The sequence below is a fragment of the Ictalurus punctatus genome, chromosome 25 (genome assembly GCF_001660625.3).
Source record: "Ictalurus punctatus breed USDA103 chromosome 25, Coco_2.0, whole genome shotgun sequence".
Taxonomy (NCBI): Eukaryota; Metazoa; Chordata; class Actinopteri; order Siluriformes; family Ictaluridae; genus Ictalurus; species Ictalurus punctatus.
Window position 1 is genome coordinate 10,463,703 of NC_030440.2, and position 7,086 is coordinate 10,470,788.

Below are 7,086 nucleotides of genomic sequence, written 5' to 3' on the forward strand. Positions count from 1 at the left end.
GTGTGTAGGCCGAGTATCCCCGCAGACTACCAGGGGAAGCTTGCTACTAGGCCTGATCTGAGAATGGTCATAAAGGCCAAGCAGACAAAGGAGGACCTTTTTCCCTTTGAAAGGGAACTTCTGGGTTACACATGTAACTCTGTTCCCTGAGAAGGGAACGAGACATTGCGTAGCTTTGTCATACTGGAGTATGCCTGTGAATTGCGTCTTCTGTTCAGATAATAGAGGCTGATGGCGCTGTTCACAGGTGCCGTTTTTATATCACGTGACACGTTTAATTGCCACGCCACCTGATCACGGCAGGCCTATAAGATGTTACACAAGCTTCAGATACCGGTCACACGCGAGGGCGCTTCCCACAGCATGGAGCTCACGCAATATTTCGTTCCCTTCTCAGGGAACAGGGTTACCAGACTTTTCATTTGCAATTGTTTGAGATCCATGAGAGCAGAGTATTTTTGTGAAATTTTTTAACAAAAGATCAAAATGTTAAACAATAAAGACAATTTTTCACAGCCTTCTTTGCTTGTAATTACCAAGGGTGCCAATATAAATGGAGGTCACTGTAGATGTATTTTTCAGGATTGACCTAACACTTGAATCTGTGATCTTCTGTGAATATTCTCTTATGGAGGGGAAGATGTTAGCGATACATCAATGTACTTGTTTCATAGATGAATCGCTAATGAAATGGTCAGCTAAGTGCAGCGCCAGTCTTTACAGATCAGTACTAAATAATAGATGGATTAGTCTGTGGGCCATAAACATGGTTTGTGCTTGATGAGTTGGCATTTCGTTTATTTTATGGCCTATAACCTTACTAACAGACTAAAACTGGACCAAAATTTATAGATAAAATTCAATATTAAATCTGCGGCTATGACTTTTCTCAAATGAAATAGTGAATAATGGTAAATATTGTCTTGGCTAGTATATTATTATAATTTTTAGGTGCAATTTTTTGCCGATATGTCCGTGAACAAATATTAGTATCTAACTAAAAGTGTCTGTCATGAGAAGCCCTTAACTCCACACATGTCTTTTCTGTGGATTTTATATCCATATGCCAAGTTTGGTCCATATGCATGCAGAGGCTCACAGTGAGAATAGCAGTTTGCAGCTATTGCTATTGCAGCTGCTGGTCCTCCGCAGCAAAGCTCACACCAGAGGTTGATGAGGCTCACAAGACAGTCTCCCATGCCATGCTCAAGATAGGCCAAGGCCAACGGGGTGGCCTCACAAGCTGTGATCATTTTAGAGGCCGACAGGGGTCCTCTCCAGTCAATTTCAAATTGGAGGCCAACAACACTGCCTCACAGCCTCCCATACCCTGTCCTAGCTTGAGGCTGATGACGCAGCCTCCCCAGCCAAGCTTCCTCCAGAAGCCGACATGGTGGCCTCACTAGCAAAGCTCACTCCAGATACCAATGAGGCAGAGGCTCTCAAGCCAAGCTCATTCCACCTTCAGAAGCCGACGAGGTGACCTCCCTAGCCAAACTCATTCCAGAGGCTGATGGCCAGAGGCCAACAGGAGGGCCTCTCCAGACAAGCTCAAACAGGAGGATGTTACTGCTCTGTCACCAGGCTCTGGAGAGGACAGTGTCACCCCACCACCTGCTTTCTGCCAGTATATCCTATGTCTGCTCCTCTGGGAAGAGCAAACATGCTGGACAATGCCTGCCTCGGGACCCTGGGAATCTTGTGGTCATTGTACCCAGAGGTGCAGGACCACCTGGGGGAGTGTTAGAAGGCCCATCCAGAGCTGCACCTTTGGGAGGGGTGGGGGTTATGTCACATATTACCCCACTCGCGCCAAGGATTGCATGCAGAGGCTCTCAGCGTGCATAGCAGTTCGGTGCATACTTCCTTACTTGCACTGCCACATGTGTTTTGTTTTGGTTCATGTCATGTCTCCTCTCATGTCTTGTCATTGGTTGTCTCCCTAGTGTGTCTTGACACACACTCTCACTTGTTTTTAGTTTGCTCCTTAATTAGTTTGTATATTTAAACACTTGTGTTTCTTTGTTTCGGGTGAAGTATTGCTGTGTTTACCTACCTGACTTTACTGAGACGTTTGTTCTGTATGGTTATATTCTGGTCCTTGATCTCATTCTGTCTCTTCTCATTTTTGTATTTCAGATTAATACCAGAATATTTTTTGCTGATTGCCTGACCTCTGCCTGTTTACTCTTCACAACATTGACTCACATTTTTGAATTGCCTGCCAGCTCCTTTAATAAACTTTTTTAAACTACAATTGCATCCATCTGAGTCTACTCTACAGGACTCAAGTCAAATCAAGTGGGATTTTTATTGTCATTCATCCATATAACTGTATATCTATATACACTAGAATGAAATGTTTCTCATGACCATGGTGCAACACATAGCACAGTATACAGAACTACACTAAGGCCACTCTTAAACTAAAACTCCCTCAGATTAAGACTCTGTGAAAATGCAATGTTATCTTTTGAGAAAATGGATTTGTTCAAATATAATTATTGCTTTAAAAGGTTAGCCAACATAAGTAAGTGGATACCCAATCTGTGAACTGATAGCTGAACTGAAGCTACTTTAGGTTGAAAAAACATAACCTCATGTGAGAAAAAAATACTTTCTTTTCACCGAATGATTCCAATACAGAAATACAAACGGCAAACAAACCTTTTCTTCAAGGCAAACTTGAATTTTCATTTAATGATTTTAAATAAAACTACAGGACAGAAACCAGACAAATTCAGGCTTAATATTCTGTCCTCTCTCAAACGACATGGGACAGTCAGAACTCACAGTATTACAGCCCACATTATAAAGTATGCTACAGGAAATAAATTACATCATTTTCAGTCTCCACATGCCCTTTGAAACTTCTACTTCTCTTTTAATATGTCACTCTTCTTCATCCTGAGCTTTTCCCAGAGCCATGAAGTTCCGGCTCACTTTCACACAGCTAAATCCAATCAGGAAAATCAACAGCTTTCCCATCTAGCCTCTTTAATCGGGGAAACAGGGTGGATTTCCAAGGTGCCTGATGGCCTTGTTTTGGTTAGAAAGGGAGGGCTGTTCTCAAAGAAGAGCCTGAGGAACGAGGGATTAACTCTGCTGAACTGCAGGAAGGAAGATAGAGCCACCGACAGTTGGAACAAATTTGGACCAGGACTGGGTAAAAAAGAAAAATAATTTTATATATATATATATATATATATATATATATATATATATATATATATATATATGCTGGGAGATGTGGGTAAAGGTTTTTTTTTTTTTGCTCAAAAATACACTTTAGTGCATGTTTCACCCTTTGTGTACAGGTCTAACATTGTGGTTTATTATATAGCAGTGTAATGTATGAGCAAATAAATCAGAATTACAAACAGAGTTTGCCTTCTATTAATTTTTGGTAATATGTGTAATACAATCCATCCATCCTTTTTCTGTACCACTTATCCTTACTGGGTCACAGGGCACCTGGAGCCTATCACAGGGGGATAGTCCAAAGACATGCATGGTAGGGTGATTGGCATGTCCAAATTGTCCGTGGTGTTTGAATGTGTATGTGATTGTGCCCTGCGATGGATTGGCACCCTGTCCAGGGTGTACCCTACCTTGTGCCCGATGCTCTCTGTGATAGGCACCAGGTTGCCTGCGACCCTGAAGGACAAGTGGTATAGAAAATGGATGGATTTAACTCTTTCTCTTAAAGTACCTCAATTTCAGGCTTTGGATATATGCTTAAGCATTAAACTGATTAAAAGAATAGTTCTGCCATCTGTACCAACACCTTTACAGAGAAGCAGGTGTTACACTGCCGTAAATGTGGATGACACATACCTACAGCTTCATGTATAAGATTATATAGACATACCTGCTGCTTTTCACATTACTGATCATGTTACACATAACCAATGAAATCCTGATATGTACTCAGAAAATGGGCTAAGATCAGAAAGAATATGGGCTAAAATGCTTAGAAAAATGGATTAGAGAGAGTAGAGGACAACAACCAACAACTTTACTTAGCTAAAATGTGATATTCTGACCAGATTGGTAAATTTAGATTCAATCAAATATGCCCCGTACCCAATTTAACCATTTCTGCATTTTCCTATTTCAATTTAAGCTTTATTTAATCCCTTGTGATGTCATGTTGTTTTTACATCAATAAGTGATCATAAAACAGAAGAGGTCAGTTGAAATATGATGTGAATATCAAGAAACATCTACACACTCAGAACACTTCTTATTCTTAACTTATTTGACAGAAACATCAATGCACATTTGCACATGACTTTACGAAGTCAACCTTAACAATATGGTAGTTTACCATATGAACAAATTCATCAGGTTGTGAAACTACTCAGACTTTATGCCTCTATAACCATGTATCTGTGCGTTTGCGTTTGTTTTTTTCTCAGTGTATCTCAGTGAAACTGACAGTCATTTTTGCTACTTGCCGCAAGACAGTGAGTCTGGAGAATGAACAGAGGGTAAATGAGAGAAAATGCAAGAGTGTGTAAATGTCAGTTGTGAAAGAGCGGAGTGTGGGTGAGTGGTACAGAGGCGAACGGCTTTCCCAGTGCTGCTCACACACATGCACACACGCGCGCGCGCGCACACACACACACACACACACACACACACACACACACACTTTGTTTGTGGTTACACACACACCTTATCAACTGGCTCTGATGCATGGTGCACTGCTCTTTGCAGCATGTGATTTCACACCTACACACACACAAACACACACACACACACACAAACTAATGTACTGGGGGACATTTTCACACAATGCTGGGGGAAAAGGTGATACACAGTGATAAAAACATAATATAATCTCTAAGTTAAAGCCTAAACCCCCAAACTCATTGACACATACATGTTCCCTAAGAGCTTCAGTTCATAGCATACAAATACGGCATGACCATACAAAGCAAAGAAAGCTTGTGTTCCTCTTGTGTCCCCGTGTCCTTCTTTTCCAGTTCCTGCATCAACATCTTCTCTGACTAACAGGGAAGGAATTGTATTGAAGTGTCTGTGTCAAAATATGTGACAGGATGGGTTATTAGTAAACAATGTCCGAGAGTAAGAGGGAAGGAAAAAGGTTAGTGAACTCCACTGTGACCTGTATGTCTGAACACATTACTTTTGTATTTCATTGCATGATGATGTACTTGTGAACTGGAGGCCCCCAGAAATGTTTATTCACATCCATCACTGGATCTTTATACTACACAACTGTAAACATGTTCTTTCAACATGTTTATCTCATATGAATTATAATGAGGAAGAGATTTCTACCCAAACCAACAATGCTCTAAAACTGAGCAAAAATCTCTTAGGAAAGTTCCGAAAGAAGTTTATCAGGAAACTTTTCACTCACTAACTTAATCACTACCGATTGGTTTCATAGATGCAATTGCTGTAGACAATAATTCCATCATGTTTCCCAGTACTGAGGAAAAAAAGAAAAGAAAACCAGCTCACTCAATACTTACTTATAACGAAAGTCACTGGGACACTCAGTAAACGTTTTATGCAAAACACATGAATCTGTACAATTTTCCATCACATACAGGTAAAAAAAATTGGTCTCAATGTAGTTTGAAGTAAATGTGGAAGTGCCTATACTGCGGGTCAAAAGTTGACACCCTGTAATATTTTTGATTAAAGTGCACTTGGGTTTAATACAACGCTCATTTAGACTCTCAGTAGAATCTGAGAATGGACAGTAAGTTATTTCATACAAAGATTTAGGTATTTGACCAATCACTTGTTTAACTTCTTCCTTATTTTATTGCAGGTAGATGCTTACTTGTAATTAAACAAAAAAAAAAAACAACAACAAAAAGTATAATCAAAAATATCTTTTTGAACTTTTATACATTTGGAACATTTTACATTATACATTTATAAATTTATAGCTTTTTATGGATGGATACCAGATACCATAAGGCATGGATACCAGAAAACCTTGTTCTGGCATTGAACAGTTAGCTGAAACTACATGGAAAAAAACAAAGAAAAACAACCCAGTGATGTTTGTTTTATTCTAAGAGTAACAGTTAATTTCTTTCATTTCTGCATTTCATCATTTACTGATAGAACACCATTTAATGTAAGCAGCTATTGTTTCTTTCTCAATACAGGAAATGTGTTGAAATTACTGTTGGAAAAAAGCTATATTTTTCACATGTAAGAGGGTAGGGTGTGATGCAATACATTATGGGGGGGGGGGGGGGGGGGGCTTCACACATCTGAATTCCCATCAAACAGAAGATAAAATGTCACCTAAAAACCACCAACTCAGGACCTCTGCTGTCTTAAAGCCAAAAAAAGTCCAGACAATGTGAAAACCATTTATTGTAGAGAAAGATCAAGAGGGGAAGATGGTGATAGGGACGACAGCATTAGAGGGCAAGACTGTGAAGAAACGAAACAATGATCACACCACATGTAGGCGCGCAAACCCACAAGCGAAGGCGATGTGAAAGACCACCCTTTAGCAGAGCGAGTGGTACTGATAAATTAAAAAAATATGTGGCTGGGAATCCCTCACACCTTGAAGGTTAACCTTAAAAGTGGGACAGACCACAGCGAACTCTGCAAACTAAGCAGTGGGGGATTCAGACTCCCATCTACAAAGTTTAAGGGTCAAACCACTAAAACATCATACTGACAAGCGTTCGCCTTTCAGGTTTTCAGTGGGTTTTTTGTTTGAGTATACTTCACACAGAAATATTGTGAAATCCTTCTCAGGCTAGTCAATCAAAGCCATGTAGCTTTAGTTTTCTGGAAAAAGAAAATGTCCAACAATGTTTCTCTGCAATGAAGCTGGGTTTTTATCACTCCCTTAAAGGAAGAAAATACATCACCACTACTGATCAGCAGATTCTCCTCGGGGTTTCTCGACATGCTTTTACACTGCAGTAAATGTGGATGACACATACCTGCAGCTTCATGTATAAAATTATATCCACATACATACACACATGCTTTTCACATTACTGATCATGCTACCCATAACCAAGGAAATCCTGCTAAGTAAGACTCAGAAAATGGGCTAAGATCAGAAGG

General features: G+C 40.0%; 1 long non-coding RNA gene across 2 annotated transcripts in view; it reads right to left on the minus strand.

Moving 5' to 3' along the window:
• Positions 1–6,251: 6,251 nt before the first annotated feature.
• Positions 6,252–7,086, minus strand: part of LOC128629140 (uncharacterized) — a 54,394-nt gene continuing 53,559 nt past the window's right edge. For both annotated transcript variants that reach the window (XR_008393435.1, XR_008393434.1), the window contains one exon: positions 6,252–7,086. This exon is cut by the window's right edge and continues 758 nt beyond it. This is a non-coding gene — a long non-coding RNA (uncharacterized LOC128629140).